This window comes from Danio rerio, chromosome 13 (assembly GCF_049306965.1).
Source record: "Danio rerio strain Tuebingen ecotype United States chromosome 13, GRCz12tu, whole genome shotgun sequence".
NCBI lineage: Eukaryota > Metazoa > Chordata > Actinopteri > Cypriniformes > Danionidae > Danio > Danio rerio.
In genome coordinates, this window is record NC_133188.1 from 50,958,614 (window position 1) to 50,969,431 (window position 10,818).

Genomic DNA, 10,818 nt, shown 5'->3' on the forward strand with positions numbered 1-10,818 from the left:
GCTATTCAGAGACCTCACCCCCAAACTACCTCATCCCCCCCGCATTTTCAGAGACATGTTAGCAGGTATGCTGGTACGTGATATTCTAAGGAAACCTTTTCCTCCACCAGCATCACTTAATAACCAGGCCACTATTTTACAAGAAGTTTGGCTCAGAATCCTTTTGGCCACTGAGGAAGACTTGTATCTGTCATTCTCAAGACCATTTGATGCTTTATTTGGCTGCAAAAGGAGGCCCAGCATCATACTAATGAATTACTGGGGTCTAAAACCATGTGTTTCAGTCTGATTGTCCCCTGTATGTATAGGCTTTTTAGTAGAGAGTGTAGTTGTTTAGATTGCAAATATGCAGTTTATTTGTAAGAATAGTGCCTGTTTTAAAATTTGTACAATTTCTAAGAAAGCTCGTCGGTGGCCATTATCTGCCATATCGTAGACCGAAGACGGTTGACGTGTTTATCCACAAGATGGCAACAGAACCGCTTAATAAGCCCTTACGCTTAAAAGATATAGCAGTCTGATTTCTAACTACAGCTGATCAAATCATTATTAAACTGGTAAGCACACCTGCCAACACTCCCGTTTTTCCTGGGAGTATCCCGTATTTCTGACCAATCACCCGCAACCATCCTGTTTTTTTATTTCTTCCAGAAAACTCTCGTAATCCCCCCCCCCCTTGGTACAGTCTGTAAACACCACCGGGTCGCCAACTTTAGTACAGTTCCTGATCGCAGCAGCCGCTCAAAACCTGCTGCATCCTATCTCGGTTCTCAACAGTGCTATTCAGAGACCTCACCCCCAAACTACCTCATCCCCCCCGCATTTTCAGAGACATGTTAGCAGGTATGCTGGTACGTGATATTCTAAGGAAACCTTTTCCTCCACCAGCATCACTTAATAACCAGGCCACTATTTTACAAGAAGTTTGGCTCAGAATCCTTTTGGCCACTGAGGAAGACTTGTATCTGTCATTCTCAAGACCATTTGATGCTTTATTTGGCTGCAAAAGGAGGCCCAGCATCATACTAATGAATTACTGGGGTCTAAAACCATGTGTTTCAGTCTGATTGTCCCCTGTATGTATAGGCTTTTTAGTAGAGAGTGTAGTTGTTTAGATTGCAAATATGCAGTTTATTTGTAAGAATAGTGCCTGTTTTAAAATTTGTACAATTTCTAAGAAAGCTCGTCGGCGGCCATTAGCCTGCCATATCGTAGACCGAAGACGGTTGACGTGTTTATCCACAAGATGGCAACAGAACCGCTTAATAAGCCCTTACGCTTAAAAGATATAGCAGTCTGATTTCTAACTACAGCTGATCAAATCATTATTAAACTGGTAAGCACACCTGCCAACACTCCCGTTTTTCCTGGGAGTATCCCGTATTTCTGACCAATCACCCGCAACCATCCTGTTTTTTTATTTCTTCCAGAAAACTCTCGTAATCCCCCCCCCCCCTTGGTACAGTCTGTAAACACCACCGGGTCGCCAACTTTAGTACAGTTCCTGATCGCAGCAGCCGCTCAAAACCCGCTGCATCCTATCTCGGTTCTCAACAGTGCTATTCAGAGACCTCACCCCCAAACTACCTCATCCCCCCGCATTTTCAGAGACATGTTAGCAGGTATGCTGGTACGTGATATTCTAAGGCCGTACTCGCACTGTTGTGTGTGTACAGTTGCCTCGAACCGGGTCAAAGCACGCTTGTCCCCCCTTCCGTCTCCCCCCGACGGCCCGCACTCACACTATAATTGGGCCTGGGCACGCTTACGTCATCGATGCTGCGCTGTTCAGTGAGCGCTCTCGCTCAGCAGCACAGTGGAGATTTCTCTAGTTATATCGTTTCAGTCGTTTGATATGCAGTGACATGCAGTCAAATATTTCGCCAAACAGTCCTTAGGCATGTGGTGACACTCAGTCAGATATTTCACCGAACAGATCCGCCCCTTTTGGCGCTCATAAACAATCATAAAGTCCTCGTGCTGCAGGAATGAGGAGGTCTGCTGAAGGTGCAGCTGACGTGCAGTGAGGGGTTTGCGTCTTTAATAATCTAGGGCAGTTTGCGTTCACTGAACAGTAAGAATGATTAATAAATCCATATGAAACAGACCCTTAAAAGTCACGTCTCGCTTTAAGTTTCGGGCTTAGGCGCGTTTTGCACTCACACTACAAACGTACCGCGCCAAAGCCCAAGTGAACCGCGCTCAGGCCCACATCTTCCAACTAGGCCAGGGCCGGCCAAGTGAACCGTGCCTGAGCCCGATTCAGCGCACTCACACTTCTCAAACGATCTGGGAAACAGGCCTGGGCACGGTACGGATAGCACAGTGTGAGTAGGCCCTAAGTCGATCTCTCTTTTGTATATTGTAGTGCTGTATTTTTACAGATTTGCTCGCATATCAGGAATGTGTGTTGTGTTGGCAGAACGAAAGAAGCTAAGTCCGCATGTGTTTAGCGTTTTTCCTTATCGCAAACACAACAGCAGTCTGGTAGTGATTGTGTTGCTTTTTTCGAGGTTACTTATTGTGATTTCCCGATTGCAACAGAGAAACACTGTAGACTGTAACACTGTAAGAAGATACCTCTGTAGACTGATGGCAATTCATGTGACGTTCAGCCTTATAGTCTTAAAATGTGAGCAAAAAACCAGCTGTTTTGTCATCACTATAGACATTCCGCTAGAGAGAGTCTATTAAACACCAGCTCTAAAGTGACGTTGTTGAATTAGTAATGGGTTCTGCTGTTCTGACGTCAGCTGCAGATGTGGATGAATGGCAGAAGAAAGTAGTTCCTAATTAAAAAGGGGTTTTTAGACAGCTCGTGTTTGATTTTCATATTTATATACACGAATGTGCCGTTGAACTGTTGTATAAACACAATATTACATGAGTAGCAGTGCGATATGGCTGTATATCACCACTGGTGGGATGCTAAGGCATTCTACGAGTGTACTATTGCTCATATATATATATATATATATATATATATATCAGTGACACGGTGGCACAATAGGTAGCACAATCACTGGTTTGAGCCTCGGCTGGGTCAGTTGGCATTTCTGTGTGGAGTTCGCATGTTCTTCCCATGTTCGTGTGGGTTTCCTCCGGGTTCTCCGGTGTTATAGGTGAATTGGGTATGCTAAAACTGAACGTAGTGTGTGTGATTGTGAATGGATGTTTCCCAGTGATGGGTTGCAGCTGGAAGGGCATCTGCTGCGTAAAACATGTCCTGTGGCGACCCCGGATTAACAAAGGGACTAAGCCGAAAAGAAAATGAATGTACGCACACACACAAACAAACACACACACACACACGTTTGTTTTTGTAAAAAGTGGGGACATTACATAGGTTTCCATTCATTTTATACTGTCCAAACCATAAATTGTATTGCCCTCACCCCACCCTACCCCTAAACCCAACTATCACAGGAGACTGTGTGCAGCTTTACTCTGATTAAACTCATTCTATAGGATTTATAAGCATTTTGAGAAACGAGGACGTCCCCAATGTCCTCATATTTCACCTCCTTTTTGTAATACCTGTGTCATACCCATGTCATTATACAGATTTGTGTCCTGATACGTCACAAAAACACGTACACACATACACATACACACAAAGTGGCTTAATAATAATATATATACACAGACTCACACACATACACTATATATATACAGTCTGTGTGTGTGTGCTGTGGTTAACAGGATTGTCATCAAAGCTCTATTCATGTTTTTAAGTAAATTGTTGTCATTAAAGATGTCCGGTGGTGTTATTTAATGTCATATTTAGATTGCTTGTAATATAAGGCTGAAGTATATGTGCAAATGCGTGTGAAAATAGTGTGGGTTCCTTTGACCTTTAAGAGTCTAACAGATCAAGCGTTTCTGTAGCTCTGGGTGGCAACCCTTCTCACATATGTTGTGCTGCAAACCCAAATACATCAAATACTTGATATTAAAAGTATTACTAATGTGGTTAGTTTGAGTCTAAAATCTAAAAGCTGGCTCTTATGCAGAATAGTATGTTGGTGGATGTTATTGTATGTTTTAATGTGATTGTATTTTGTGTTTATTTCAATAATTTAGTGTCACAGTGTGGGCTCAGTGGTTAGCACTGTCGCCTTACTGCAATAAGGTCGCTGGTTTGAGTCCCGGCTGGGTCAGTTGGCTTTTCTGTGTGGATGTTCTCCCCATGTTGGCACGGGTGCTTCGGTTTCCCCCACAGTCCAAACACATGGGCTGCGTCCGAAACCGCCTACTACTCAGTAGGTACTGCATTTGAATATAAACGTACTACTTGGCCGTTAGAAAAGTATGTTCTATACAGTATGAATGTGAAAAGTATGAATGGAATTCGGACGTACTACATCCGCCATTTTGTCATGGTCACGTGACCTACCTACGTCAGTTGCGTCGCTTTACTTCCATTCATGAATTCTCTCGCGGGGCATCATGGGATAGCGCAGCATGCATGGGATGTGCACTCCGGAATCTCGCCGGAAGTAGTAAGTCATCCGGGTACTTCTCGCATACTGATTTTCGAATTCTGTGAATTCGGACATACTACTCGGCTCGCATACTGATTTTGGCGTACTATATAGTATGGAAGTATGCGGTTTCGGACGCAGCCATGCGCTATAGGTGAATTAAATATACTAAATTGGCCGTAGTGTATGTGTGTGAATGAGAGTGTATGGGTGTTTTACAATACTGGGTGCCTGGAAGGGCATCCGCTGCATAAATCATATGCTGGAATATTTGGCGGTTCATTCCACTGTGGCTACCTCTGAAATAGACTAAGCTGAATGTGTTTTTGTTTTTAAAAATTCATTATGTTAATCCTTGATGAATTAAGTGTATTCTCTTATTTTTTGTCAAATAAAATAAACGTGAGGGTGTCACAGTGGCACAGTGGGTAGCACAATCACCTGACAGCAAGAACGTCTCTGGCTTGAGTCCTGGCTGGGTCAGTTGGCATGTTCTGTGTGGAGTTTGCATGTTCTTCCTGTGTTGGCGTGTGCTCTGGTTTCCCCCACAGTCCAAACACATGCGCTATAGGGGAATTGATGAACTAAATTGGCCATGTGTGTGTGAATAAGTGTGTATGAGTGTTTCCCAGTAATGGGTTGCTACTGAAAGGCCATCCGCTGTGTAAAACATATGCTGGAATAGTTGGCAGTTCGTTCCACTGTGGTGTCCCCTGATAAATAAAGGGGCTTAGCCGAAGGAAAATGAATGGATGAAAATGAATGTGTGTGTAGTGTGTTAGACCGTGTGTCTCTTTGTGTGTATGTGTGTGTGAGCATGTGTCTCTGTGCTTGTGTTTATTCATGCTTGTGAGTGTGTGTTTTTTGTCTGTAGTGTGTATGTATGTGAGATTATGTGTGACTGCTGGTGCATGATGTGTATGTTTATGTGTGTTTAGGTGAGTGTTTATGTGTGTTTTTTGTGTGTAGTATGCATGTGTGAGACCGTTTGTCTCTGTGTGTATGTCTCTGTTTTTGTGTGTATATATGTATGTATACCTGTGTGTGTGTGTGTGTGTGTTTAGGTGAGTGTTTATGTGTGTTTTTTGTGTGTAGTATGCATGTGTGAGACCGTTTGTCTCTGTGTGTATGTCTCTGTTTTTGTGTGTATATATGTATGTATACCTGTGTGTGTGTGTGTGTGTGTGTTCATTCATTCATTCATTTTCTTTTTGGCTTAATCCCTTTATAAATCTGGGGTCGCCACAGCGGAATGAACCGCCAACTTATCCAACATATGTTTCACACAGCAGATGCCCTTCCAACTGCAACCCAGTACTGGGAAACACTCATACACACTCATTCTCTCTCTCTCTCTCTCACACACACACACACACAATGGACAATTTAGTTAATTCAATTCATCTGCAGCGCATGTGTTTGACCCACGCCAACACGGGGAGAACATGCAAACTCCACAGAAATGCCAACTGACGCAGCCGGGGCTCGAACCAGTAACCTTCTTGCTGTGAGGCGACAGCCCTACCCACTGCGCCACTGCACTGCCATGTGTGTGTGTGTACTGCAAAAAATAATACGACACACAACTTACATGTGTTTGTATGTGAACTGTAACTTATAAACTAAGTCAGCCACATTTCTAACTCAAATCTTTAAGCTACTCGAGCTGTTCAGTGTAATTTAAATTCTGATGACTCATAATTAAAAGCAACCAGGATTTGTTTTTGCTCAAAGTGTGTGTGTGTGTGTGCAATGAAGTGTGCGTTAGGATTAACGTGTCTCCTCTGGCACTGCGCTGAGAAACAGGCTGGAAAAGCAGGTTTGGGTCAGCGGAGACTCTGCCTCAGGCTCTGAAACCTCAGCTCTGCTATTAACTGCTGACTCTGGACGTCAACTAAAGTGTGTGTGTGTGTGTGTGTTTGTGTGCAGGTCTCAGTGAGGTGCAGACACAGCAGCAGCAGATCATCAGACAAAACGCAGATCTTCAGGTCAGACGCTCATATTTACAGCTCATCACTGGACACTGATCTGAACAGTTGAACACACTCACACACTTCTGACGGGATGTTTGCCAAGTGCACACGGGTGAATTGTGTATTTGTGTGTCTTTAAAGTGTCCAGCATAAATGAGTACACCCCTTACAGACCTCTCTGTAAAATGAACACTTTCTATAGCATGCTATTAATTCATATATTTGTGAATATGCATTACATTAGTCAGTGCCAAAGCCAAAACTGGAAGTGATCTAACAAAATGACTTAAAGGTGCAGTAGGTGATGGTCTTCAGAAGCTTTTTTTGTTGTGCTGGTTGAGAGTCTCTTCACATTCTAATAGTAATGATTAAAGTTAATGATCTAAATGTGTTTATATGTATTTTTAAATTTAGGGTAAGGTGTAAAACTAAAAAATGTTCATCCAATTAAATAGAGTCGGACCGACATCTCTCATAATTCTGATAAGTAGCCCAATCTGTCTGTCAGCAAATGCAGATTTAAACAACTGCGCAGCCTTTTGTACGCAGCTTGCCGACCGCCGCGTTAACGAGAGAGGGAGAGAGAGAGCGCGATCGGTAAAAACCTGCTGAATCAAAACTTTTTAAAAACCTGAATCAATATTGGAGTTACCTTTGCACGTTGGAGACAGGATGACACAATGCCTGAAGGATTTCTCTTATGCCGAGTTCAGACTGCATGATTTTCAAACTAGTCGTGTCACAGATGTTTTCACACTGCTTGACTATCTGGGCTAGCGTTTCGTCGCTGCTTTGTTTACACTGCAAGATGGTTCGGTGACAGGGACATTCACATTGCATGACTTCACTATAGGAAGAATCGCAGACAACTTCGTCCAAACTACGTCACACAGCCAAAAACATGTAGTATATCTTTTGTTATTAACTACATAATGAGAATGAAGCCTTTAATGGGGTAGAACATGTACATGTTTGCTCACCTGGGTTTAAAGGGAATGAGCCATTTCTCCTCAACGTTGATAATAAACTAATTTCTTTCTGTATGAAACGTCAAACAGACACGGTTGCTCCTGAGTCCTGTCAAACCTCCACTAGTTTTTCCTCCATTTCGTGGGTCCAAATAAACCGAAAAAGAGCGCTTTTTACTTCTCCCCAGCCTCCCGCTGACCTGCAGCAGTTATACACACACACACACGCACACACACACGCACACACAAGTGAAAGCTGCTCTCTCATTGGCTGTAGGCGATCGCCGATGTTATTTTCAGTCAAAACTCAATTCACACAGCATGATTTGAATCGCCGACAGCTCCAGATATTCAGCACGCCAAATATCTCGCAGGCATCGGCGACTCATCGGCGATTCTCTCAGATCGCGTCTTTGATCGTTCATACTGTGTGATTGTCACTCACGTGCACGAGCAGCGATTTGCCTGTGATTTCAGGCATTTGTCAGCGATTTCTCAAAACTTGTCGGCGAGCCAAAATCGGGGTTAAAATCACGCAGTCTGAACTAGGCATTAGACAGGTAATGTTCTGTTTTAACTGTTTTAGCTTCACGCAAAGCTGATGTAACATTAGATGTTGTTGTCACAAATGAGTTAAATCTTCACAGAAGTGTTGTTTAGCCACTAAAATCTTCTGATTAAAGATTGACAAGACTATTTTCAGTTTCATAAGGGACCTTTTACAGCATCGATATTGTTACTAAATACGTTGTTGTTAAATACGTTTAGTTTGTTTGAATAGCACTAAGAGTAATGTTATAATTAGATCCACAAGGAATCTGCAGATTTCCACAGATTTTTAGCTCTTCATTGAGTCTATTTGTTTACTTGTGTAAATGTGTGTAAATTTATATTTAATTAATTTTAAAATTAACTAATAATAGTGACTATTATGAAAGTGTTTATATGATTTATTTACAATATAGTTTGTTAAGTAATATGTTCTGTCTTTTAGTAGATATGTTATATCAGAGACTTGCTCTGTTTTTTTTAAAATAAGTGGATCTAATTGAATCCACATTGAAAATATTAAATAAAGTTAAAAATGTATTATTATTTTTATTTCATATATTAAGTGTTTAGTTATGATACTGCCAAAATCATTCTGCATATGATGATCTGCAGATTATTATTATTATTTTTGCCAAATTCTCCTAAGAAATAGCAAAAAAAAAAGTTCTGCAGATTCTGTCTGGCCCTAGTTATAACTAAAATGTTGTGATATTCAATACATTTTTTGGGAATTTAAATAAAGATACATATTTTTGCCATGCTTTATATGGAATTTTACTTGGAAAAGATTTTATTTTATTAATAAATCTGAGTAAATGCAGAAATAGCATGCTTAAATAATGTAGTAATACTAAATTTCCACATTCACTCATTAATGGAAAATTGCTGATGAGATAAAACATAGCTAAACAAACATGTTTTATGAAATAAAAATCATTTGTGTCCAAACTTTTAAAACAGTATACAGATTTGCAACAATAAATATTAATGTAAGAAGGTACACCCATTGGATGACTCTGGTCTACAAGGCTCTTCTGGGACTGGTGCCTTCATACCTATATTCCTTCTCCATAAGTCTAAGGGTGCTTTCACACCTACACTTTTGTTTCGGAACGTGTCTCGTTTGCCCAGTTAGCGCGGTTCGATTGGCATATGTGAACAGGGCAATCACGCTCTGTTCCGCGCCAAAGTAATCGCTCCGAGATCGCTTGAATGAGGTGGTCTCGGCTCGACTGAAACGAACCCTGGAGCGGTTCAATTGCAGTGAGAAAGCAAACGATCCGAGCGCGGTTATTTCGCAGTGTTTTATGGATATGTAATAGGCTTACGGCTATATGAAGAGAGAATTATGAGTAGGGTGGGAAGTTTCGCGAGTCTCCGGATGCCTGCAAACGAGTGATGATCTCCCGGTAATCTCGCGTCTCTCTCCCAGTCCTCAAATAGGCATCGTCGCGCACCCTTCTCACCCCTCCCCACCGCATCTCTCCTCAGACACGTCACGCGCGCGCACCCTGTCAATCACCACCAAACCACCACCTCTCCTGACAGCTGAGCGTGACGCTGCAAAATAAACCCTGACACTCTGACCAATGTAAGGAGAGTTTACTCGCACGTGACTTGTTTTAGCTCTTTTGGTCCGATTAGAAACTTTGCAGTGTGAAAGCGAACCGCTCCAAGAGCAAAGAGCAACAATGTAACAATTGTAATCTCTGTTTCGGAACAACTGAATCGATTCACAGGTGTGAAAGCACCCTAAAAGCCAGTATGCCCTACGCTCAAGTGAAGCTTATCATTTGACTGTTCCCCGGGTTCGAACTGAAATAGGGAAGCGAGCCTTTAGTCATGCCGCCCCCTCATCCTGGAATACTCTTCAGTCTGAACTAAAGATATCTGAGCTCATCCCAATGACATCGTTTCGCTCTATCCTTTTTAACAAACAACAACAGTCCATTTCTCAATGTATGTGTTTTTAATATATTGAAATGTGGTTAAGCTGGAAAACTGAACTGTATTTTTATATTAAAGCAATTTTATATTTATTACTAACATTATTACATTTTTATTTTTTATTTATTTTTATTTTTTATATAAATCGTGTGTTGCAGACCTCTTGGCCAGCTCACCCTTGTAAATGAGGTCTTGATCTCAATGGGTTTTTATCTGGTTAAATAAAGAAACAAATATTAAGTATGTCTGAGTGAGTGGGCTTGACAAAACACCTGTAGAAACACTCTCCACATGCACCGCTCACCTTAATTACACTCCATCTTACAAGGACTTAATGAGGAAAACAATGTTTTCTTGTGAATGTACCACAAATCTTCATCACTAAACGCGTCTTGCACAATATCTTGCAGAATATTGTTCTGTCTTATGTAAAAGCACTTGTATAGTATGTCTTAGGTTATGTTTATAGTTAAGTATGTATAGAATATGCATAGTTAGAGTGCTATTTGGGTATGTTATAGGTTTATAACAGCTCTTACATCCAGTGTTGTTCATATTCATGATTATGTTTATTTATGTAGCACCGTGGTCCTGCGAGACACCACATTTCGTTCCACTGTATGTCCACACATGTAGCGCAATGGCAATAAAGCTCAACTTGAATGCATTTTGAGGGTTAAACTTGACTGTCTTTCATTGTTTTCATTTCCTAATTGCAAAATGTTCACGAATGAATTGAAATTGTTGTGAAAAAATGGTTCAACAGAATTAAAGGATTCTGAGATCTCTGATGTCGTTAGGCAAAGATGTTTTATTATTACAGCATCTGCTTGTTAAGTGTGATGTCACGCAAAGCAGCCTCCGGGTCCAAGTACCATATCAAACTGTATAGGG

The 10,818-nt window shown here is 41.4% G+C and overlaps 1 long non-coding RNA gene across 1 annotated transcript in view; it reads left to right on the top strand.

The window, feature by feature from the left end:
- Positions 1 to 10,591, top strand: part of LOC137487444 (uncharacterized) — an 86,246-nt gene extending 75,655 nt beyond the window's left edge. Inside the window, exon 2 of the long non-coding RNA XR_011006039.2 lies at positions 6,414 to 10,591. This is a non-coding gene — a long non-coding RNA (uncharacterized lncRNA). The remainder of the gene's footprint in view (positions 1 to 6,413) is intronic.
- The last annotated feature ends 227 nt before the right edge of the window (positions 10,592 to 10,818 follow it).